This window comes from Crotalus tigris, unplaced genomic scaffold (assembly GCF_016545835.1).
Source record: "Crotalus tigris isolate CLP2741 ecotype Arizona unplaced genomic scaffold, ASM1654583v1 scf7180000017733.2605024, whole genome shotgun sequence".
NCBI lineage: Eukaryota > Metazoa > Chordata > Lepidosauria > Squamata > Viperidae > Crotalus > Crotalus tigris.
Window position 1 is genome coordinate 431,857 of NW_024096600.1, and position 9,652 is coordinate 441,508.

Here is a 9,652-nt window from a genome sequence, read left to right on the forward strand (position 1 = left end):
TCATGGTGCAAGTAAGATGATAGGAAGACACATTCCTTGTCCAAGTTGATATTTATTGTTAGGCAGTCTTATCTGGATGCTTTTTCCATTGTTAAAGAAGACATTGCATTCTTCTTTTACCTTCCCCTCTTAATGGCATTGTTGCCATGGTGGCACAGTGGTTAGAATGCAGTATTGCAGGCTAATTCTGTTGACTGCCAACTGCCAGCAGTTTGGCAGTTCAAATTTCACTGGCTCAAGATTGACTCAGCCTTCTCTCCTTCCGAGGTCAGTAAAATGAGGACCCAGATTGTTGGGAGCAATATGGTGATGCTGTAAACCGCTTAGAGAAGGCTGTAAAGCACTATGAAGCAGTATATAAGTCTATTGCTATTGCTGGTGATCTTATGGGCCTATGTTACTTCCACAATGTTTTTCCTTCCCTCCATATTCTAACCTTAGACCATGTCTATATCATCTTCATTTTTTTTGCTAAATATACCCATAATATCTTACTCTAATGCAGGACTCCATGCACACAGATATAAAAATTTAGCATCCCCAGGGTTAAGATCGAGACTGCAAAATCAGTTTATCAAGTGGTCCAGTAATGTGTATTTGTGGCTGACAGTTGATTTTAAAACTCCTTTGATTTCAAAAACCTGGACTATGATTTATTTTATTTATTTATTTATGAGACTTATATACCGCTTTAAGTGCAAGCACTCTCTAAGCGGTGTACACCAGTAAGCAATGTATGTATGTATGTATGTGTATATATATATATATATATATATATATATATATATATATATATATATATATATATATATATATATTTACATTGCCCCCAACAATCTGGGTCCTCAGTGTTAAGCATTTTGTTGCTGATATTAAAATGAGTACCACAATTGTAGGCTGATTGGATGTTATATTAAATTCTATTTAGCAAAGCCTATACACACTAATCCTAGCCTTTTCCTTGTACTTGCCTGGAAACAGAAGGCAGAAAGCTTTTGATTCTGATTAATAGCATATCTTGCTGTGCGATCTGAAACTTAAACTGAAGTTAATCTTAATCCTAACTGAATAGTTGAAACCAGATGTCAACAACCTTAGGGCAATAAATAGACAATATGCTGTTTTATTTTTAGTGATACTAATGTGTATTCTAACTTTATCAAAATTTAAATGTAAGTAAACTTTAGTATTTCCAAAGAATTATGTTAATCTAAACAAAACGGCTACTAAATTTTGGTAACATCTGAGTAGAAGATTTTAAATGCTGCAAGATATTGTGGGTGTTTCTTGTCAGTCATAGATTTCTTAGAGCAAACAAATCAGCTCAGTAACTTATTAAGTTTGTTTATTTAAAACTTACCTTAAGAATTAACCACATTTAATTGCCCCTATTAAGACATCATAAGTGTGGTAAATGAAAACTGGAAGCAAATTGTTTCTAAATTCTTTCCTGTGCTTGCAGAGAGAACCAGTATGTTTGTGTATGTGTGTGTGCTGGGAAAGACCAGATTCAACAGGAAATTTAATAAATATTGTCCGTGTGTCATATAGTGGAGTGAAATGTTTTTCAAAAGAGTGGAGAACTTCCACAGTGAATCCAGTAATCAGACAAGATCTGTGATGGAACGAAAGCAAACATTATAATGTGTGCTTTATGTTTCTTTGTTTTCTTCCTCTTTTAAGCAAATATAGGAGAATTGATAAACAATTGGGGAATATAATTTGGAAGAGTGGTGTCCCACTAACCTGCTGTTCATTTGGACTAGTGTCATCCAACACTCAGTTTCCAAATCCAGATTCTCCTTTTGGGGGGGGGGGCTAATGGGCAGAATCTTAATTAGACACAGGAAAACTGGTTGGAACCATGATTAGACAATAAGCTGGAACCTTTTCATATTCTTAGTTGAAAAAGATTCCTTTGCAAAGCAAGGCGAAATGGGCTCTTGCCTCACAATATTTACTTGTTTTCTTTTACTAGTTTCCCAAGATCCTGTAGCTACATCCTTGGGCAGAAGACGTACACTTAGAATTAAAACATGTAGAGTGCAGATATATTTTAAACTAACAATGAAAGAAAGTTTACAAGCTTCTAGCTCAAAACTTGTTTTGAGGCCTGTTATCCAAAAATCCCTCTGTGTAAGCAGTGTTAAGCATTTTGTTGCTGATATTAAAATGAGTACCACAATTGTAGGCTGATCTACTGCTCCTCCCTCAGAGATCTAGATATTCCATTTTTTCAACCTCTAACTTAGTATCCAGTATCTTGAAAAAGTTATGATTGCTTAGCCTTAGCCATTCACACGCTCAGTTTGTAATATCGAAATAACACTGATTTATCTTAGAGATTGTTGCCAGGATCATGAAGATTATGTAAGTCAGGGGTCCCCAACCCCCAGGCCGTGGTCCTTCGGAATTGGGCCAAAGTGGTGGGCAAGTGTGTGCACATCCCCACTTGCACAAAGGGCAAGCAAAGGTGCGCTCACCACATTGTGTGAACAGTGGGAGTGCTTGCCTGTTGCTTGTGTAAATGGAGCTGTGCGTACATGCATGCTTGCCCGCCGCTCCTGCAGAGCCATCTCCTTTTCCCCCATGGCTGGTCGCAAAGCCAGAAAGGTTGGGCAACTTTGATGTATGTGATGAGCCTGCAAAATGCTTCACACTATTATAAGGCAAAATTTTAAACTGACTTTGTGCAGTGCGGTTAAATCCCATGCCTCATGAGACTTTGAATAATTGCATGCTGTCCTATTGCCAGATACCCCCACCATAAATTCACTGCCTGATACAAATTTGTGCATTGGAAAATTTATTGGACAAGATGTTACAGGAATAAATATCGGTGTCTGTGCGTGAGGTTTGAGTGGGTAGCAACTGAGATGGCACATTATAATGTGAAATCCATTTTAAAGATGCTATCACAGTTGTGCAATAGGAAGAATTATGGAAAAACATCAATAAAATTTACTCAAAGTTACAATTAAAGGAAAAATTGGTATAAAATGTTTTACAGATGGTACATAACTCTGTCAATGATTGCCAAGATAGATAAAATATACAGCAAATGTTGAAAATGCCACAACAAAGAAAAGATACTCTACCACATGTGGGTTTATAAAAAGCTCAAAAGTACTGGAAAGAAACGGATCAAAATAGTAAAAAAAACCTTAAAAATAAAATTTGAACTGAAACCGTCAATACTTTAATTAGACATAATTCCAGAAAAAATAAATGAAAAATACCACAATTCATTAAGATATATGTTGGCAGCTGCATGAATAAATCTAGAAAAGAGAAACCTTATTGATGGTATCAGATTAAGAGACTAAAATTGGAGAATATGCTGCAATGGCAAAATTGATAGGGTGCATATTCATAATAGAAGCTTAAATAAATTCAAACAGAAATAACTCCTTTTATATGACACATTACAGAGCAAGGCAAATTCAGACATCTGGAGTATGGCTTCTAGGATTTAAAAAAAAAACACCGAATAGCAATGTCTAATGTTTAATAAAAAGTCAGATATCTAAATTGCGGTTTGCGGTTAGGGACACCAACAGAAGGGAAGGGGGGATGTGTTACTAGAAAGTCTTTTCACAATGCTTTTACTTGCTATGTAATAGTTATTCTTTCATTTTATCTTGTTCTTTTTCCCATTCTCTATTGCATTTCATTATTTTAACAATAAAATATCAAATAGAAATATACAATATGTACACATGAAATCCATCCTGAATAAATTGTATTATGAATGATATACATAATTCTTCTGTTATATTGAATTAGCAAGTTAAAGGTAATTTCTTTTCCAATTTGAGCTTGACTCCTATTGGGCTTTCTTTCTGCTTTTGGCAATAATGCTTGCCATAGTGCTTGCATTTCCTTCTTCCAGGATGTTTCTCAATTTACTCTAAAGCGTAGGATTGAAGGTGGAGTCCACCCAAATACTAACCAGGTCTTGCTTTGCTTTTTTGCAATTAACTAGCTACAATTGCCAAATTGATCTGGACATGTATGAGAAGGGACTGATGGAAGTTCATTGCATTGAATGGGATATAATCCTTGAAAATTCCTGGAATTTTCTTCCTGGAATGCCTTCTACCAACAGATGGACTCATCTCAGCTATTTTTCTTTAAATTACAACTCAACTGACTTATTGATTAAGCATAGCAAAATCACAGGCAGGAAGGGAAGCAATAACTTATCCATAATATTTATTAATTCTTTGCGAGGCATGCTCAGCGTAATGTTAAAAGGGCACCTCCCTTAAATATAGAAAATTGAGAAAATCCTGAAGGTTTTGTCCTGAAAGGTCTTGACCAGATTCTCCAACTTAGTATCATCCAGATATTTTGAGAAACACTAGGCTCAACATTTGTTACCCTCTGTTGTTGCTTTTTGGGGTTCCATGCATGCGATTTTCTATAGACTCAGAGAGATTTTAATAAACAGCTTTAGAAATTAGAATGAAAGTAAAGCTAAATATGCCATTTACAATATTCTTGATCAGTTTTGGTTTTAAAGTATAATGAAACACTAAGAGCTTCTGGTTTTAGCTGTGAAATTTATATTCATAATACTGTGCTATACAACCAAAGTTAAACTGTTTCTGGGAATAGTCTGTCATACATATTAAATTACCTATGCAACTATGATATATATGATAGTTTTTCTTAGGTACATTTTTTTCAAAATATTTTCCTCTTTTCTTAAAGGAGAGAAAAATCAGGATGTATCATTTGTCACATCTCAGAATAAAATTGGCTGCTGTTCAGGAAAAACAGCTTTTTATATTCACAGACATACAGCTAATATGAGACATCAGGAATTCACATTATAAAATTGTAAATGAAGCTGCTATCATCCTAAAAGGCAGCTTCTGAAGAAAATGGCAATTTGATTTTTACTGAAAAACAAACATCTACAGAATAGATGAGTATCTCAACTATCCATCGGGAAGAGAAAGAAAGAGAAAAGCTAGGTAAAACCTGAGGTCACATCCATAACCCAAAAAATTATATTCTGTCATTTTGATGCTGGGATATGTACTTCTTTGCTTACAAGAATGTTTCCATTATCCAAGCAGAGTAATCACTTCCTTTGTGCCTTCATCCAAAATATTGCATTTTCTCCTCCAATATCCAGCTCACTGCACTTCAGATTCTAGAGGGACCTGTAGAAAGACTTCACAAACAGGTTTCAATGCATGATTTTTATGGGAAAGATAGGCCCTTCCATTGTTTTAAATTGAAGGCCATTTGAAAAAGAACAGATGCCCTTAAATGTGTATATTGATAACTTTGCCTGGGATGGATGGATGGATGGATGGATAGATATAGATATAGGTAGGTAGGTAGGTAGGTAGGTAGGTAGGTAGGTAGATAGATAGATAGATCTAGCTCAGCTTTTAACTTTTAGCATTATTAAATCTAGCCATATGGGCCATCTATTACTCTATCTGCTCAGTTTTAATACAATATATTATTTCAGTACAATGGTATTTATATAATATACTTTTAATATTCCATAGTTCAGGTTTTTTAGAATAAAGTATATAAATAAGTACATATTCTATCAACATTAATTACATTTTCAGATATTAATGTTACAAGCTTTATGATAATTTGGCTTTTTCTTCGAAATTAAATATAACATTGGAAATAAATGAGAAAAGAGGAAGAGCACGCATCGTGGTATTTGTTTTATGAAAAGGATTTCAGTCTTAAGCTAAATTAGTTGATATTAAAGTTTTCATCATGTTATTACTTGGTATGTGTGTATATATTCTGTATGTATGCATGTACATATATGTGTATATCTGGATATGGATATATTTTTATACACGTTTATAAAGGAAGAATAAACGAAAAAAAATACTTGAAATACTAAAAAAATAATATTTGAAATATTAAAACAAATTAAAGATAAAAAAAGAATAAAAAATTAAAATGAGGAAAATAAAAAAATAAGGTGTTGAATTTCAGACATCCCTACTTTTATGCATTTGCTAGTTTGCAATATGTACAAGGGTTCGGACACACTTAGAAACCAAATAGTATGTGACTTTATCTGCAATGCTGCATGCTGTATATTATACATCGTACATATGTGTGTAATCCATTCTTGCTTAAATTTAATCTTCTATTGTGTATATAAATTGTTAATTTTACCATTGCTGCATATTCTCCAAGCTTGCCCAATCAGATATTGTTGGTTTTGTGTCTCTTCCAATGTTGAGCATAATTTATTCTCGCTGCTGTAAGGATGTATCTCATTAAATTACAGTATTTCTTTCCCAATAAAAAGTTGTGGTTTCATTTCAGTTTTATAGTCCAAAGTTTTCTGTATTGTACTATATATATATATATCTTTTTAGTATTTTTGTGTTTTTCTACATGTCCACCACATGTGATAAGGCATTCCTTCTGTTCAAGGCATTTCCAACATTTATTACTGTGTGATTTGTCTCTTATATATTATTGCTGGAGTTGTGTACCATCTGTAGAACATTTTGTACCAATTTTCCTTTAAGTTACAACTTGGTGTAAATTTTATAGGTTTAGACCATAATTCTTCTCATTGTTGTATAGTAACTGTTTAAAATTTTGCATCCAAGTTTATATATATGTCCTAACAGATGGTGTTGGCGTTCTATGAGCATCTCAAATTCAGCCTTTTTTTTTCTTAATATTTCTCTTTCCTCCAAGCAATTGTAAATACATCAAACAGGGCATCTTCCAGCCTTCACAGATAGTTCTTGCTATAGTTTTAAATGGGTAGATCAAGGCTTTCCAAACTTTTTTTTCCCTTCGTTACCCAAAACCACATATCAGAAAGTCCTTTTTACCCAATGTAGGTAAGATACTTTAATTCAATTTAAATGTCCCTATTGTGATTGGGTAATGGGTTTGTGTGTTGTTAACCAAAGAAAAACTGTAGGAGAAGGGAAGGCAGGATCTGGGGCTGAATGAAAAGGGGAATCAGCCTAGAATCCTTATGTAGCCACGAGAGAACTAAATCCAACCTCCCTTGTGTGTCATTAGCTAACTTTAAGCAAGTGCCAATGTCAGTTGAGAAGATTAATGTCAGGAGTGAAAGACCAAGGAGGGGTAGAGACTTAGTTCTCTTGCGACTATGTGGGGATTCTATGCTGAACCCCCTTTTCATTCTGCCCCCAGGTTCTGCCACCCCTTCTACAAAAAACCATTTGTTACTCAATTTTGTGTTATTTATCTAGGTTTAGGAAGCAGTGATTAGATTCACTTTTCATTGTTCAGTAAAATTTTGGGTAAGGAAAAGAGGAGTGGAGCAAAGTGAATTATAAGTCTAAGTTGCTTCAAAGGCGCTACAAACATCTGCAGGAAAATCTTTTCTCTACAGTATAATTTAACTCTGCCCAGAGGAAAGAAGGATTCTTGAAGTAATATATGGTACGCTATGCATATGATATTTCCATTGATTTGTTTTCTTAGTGATTGGCCCAATGAAATTATTCTCGAAAACTGCCCTGATTGAAAAGTGATAAAAATTGTATTTGTCCATAAACACTATTTCAAATAAATGAATAATTGAAAACTGTAAAAGAAAGAAAAGGGTAAAAATGCAGTTCTGCATGCTTTTAACTTACCAGCATTACTTGATAAGTCAGTGGTTCTCAACCTGTGGGTCGGGACCCCATTTGGGGTCGAATGACCATTTCACGGGGGTCACCAAACCATGCTGTCCGCCATTTTTTTCCCTTTTCCCTAGCTGTCCTACTCTCTCTTATTGGTGGCCACACCCACTTGGGGGTCATCACAACATGGGGAACTGTATTATGGGGTCACGGCATTAGAAAGGTTGAGAATCACTGTGATAAGTAAATCTACTTAAGAGATTGGGGAAAAATAGCTAACAGTTTTATATGTACTACTCCTGTTTTAAATATACAAGGCATTTCATTTGTAGCCTAAAACCTGTAAACCTATGGTGAATGGAAACCATTTCCATTACATAACACTCATGGGGTTTAAAAACTAATGGATCTAATACGACAACATTATTTTTAGCAATGCCATTTTTATCTGCCACAATTCCCCAAGATCAGGACTTCTGCCTGTCTAGCAAAACTGATCCATGCAACAAATAACAATACTAATGACGAGCCTCTCTTTCATTTCCTTTCACCCATCTCATCTTTTGAACCTTTGATGTAAAACAGAAACAATCAAGTTTTCAAATGTTTCTTCCCCAAACCTATTTATGGAAGCTCTTAAGAACAAAGGCCAGCAGGCCTGTTTTAAACAGGTCTGTCACTTTAAAGAGTCCCTTGTCAATGTAAGATATACTGAGGTTAATTTTTGCACTTTTGAGAAGGAATCATAATTTGTCGGCAGTTTCTTCATAAGTAAAGATATATCCCAAACCCCAGACTTACTGTATTTTTCTGTGTATAAGACGCTATTTTTTCCTGCAAACACCCTGTTCATAAATCAGGTGCGTCTTATATAAGTGCAGCATCTTATACACGAAAAAATAATGGTAACCTCTGCAACCCAGGGCATGCCTGTGTGAGTTCTTTACATGCCACTGCCATGCCACCTGGGGCTTCTAAGACCCAATTGTTTCTGATTTGATCTTTGTTGACAGTAGCCTTAGGCAGATATAGATACTTAGATCTGTCTTGTTGGCTAGATGGAGGAATAATTAAAATAACTTATCGGTTGTTCTTCCTGTCCCATCTACCAATACTTATCTATTGGCCTTCAAGCAATGAAGTAATGCTTCATTCAAGTTCTCTTCTTCAGCAATTTGTGATACTGTATTTTACAAGGGAAGTGACAGATCCAGAATGGCGATGCAAAGAAAAATGAAGTGCTGTCAGTGAACTGAAGGATAGTGCACCGGTTAGAATGAAGGCACTGATAGAGTTTGTTGGTGGTCAAGACAAACGTCTATCATCTTAATTCTCCATTTGGCAGAGTGATATCAAGAACAAAGCATATGGGAAGAAACTATATTCCATGACATCTCTATGCTGAAGGAGAGAGGAGCCCTCATTCCCTGAGCAGAATTGGACAGCTGCTAATGGAAGAATTAGTGGGTTAATCCGTATCATGGGTTACAAGGTCCTCACTCTGATAACTAAGGCTTACTTATGTTTAATCTTGCTTAAAGATGTAAGATTTTTTTTAATTACTGCTGTTAAGTGAATCAGTTGTTCTCAGTTTTTTCACTTTTTGTATCTGTCAGTTCAGTTCATTGGACCATTCTTTTTTGTAAAATTCACACCAATTTTCCTAGTGTATTTTGGTGCTCTTCTTATGAACACATTTTTGTTTACGTTTTTGTGATATAAACAAATCTTTCTAATACTTCCATTGAATTCCATGCATTTCAGAAGAGAGTTTTCTCTAGTGTACTTTTTTAAACAGACAAACCACATGGTTTCAAAATTTTGAAAAGTGTGAATTTAAAATGAGACCTAAATTTTGAATTGTGTGTTACTTCAAACAGGCAAAATAAAACATAGTTGTATAGTAAAATAATTCCTTTACCATCTTTATTTGTTACAACAAATAAATATTTATCTGGGCCACCAGATATTAGGCAGTCTATAGCTAGGTGACTCCAATAACAATTTTCTTGTGTTTGTACCTCAATCTAATTCAA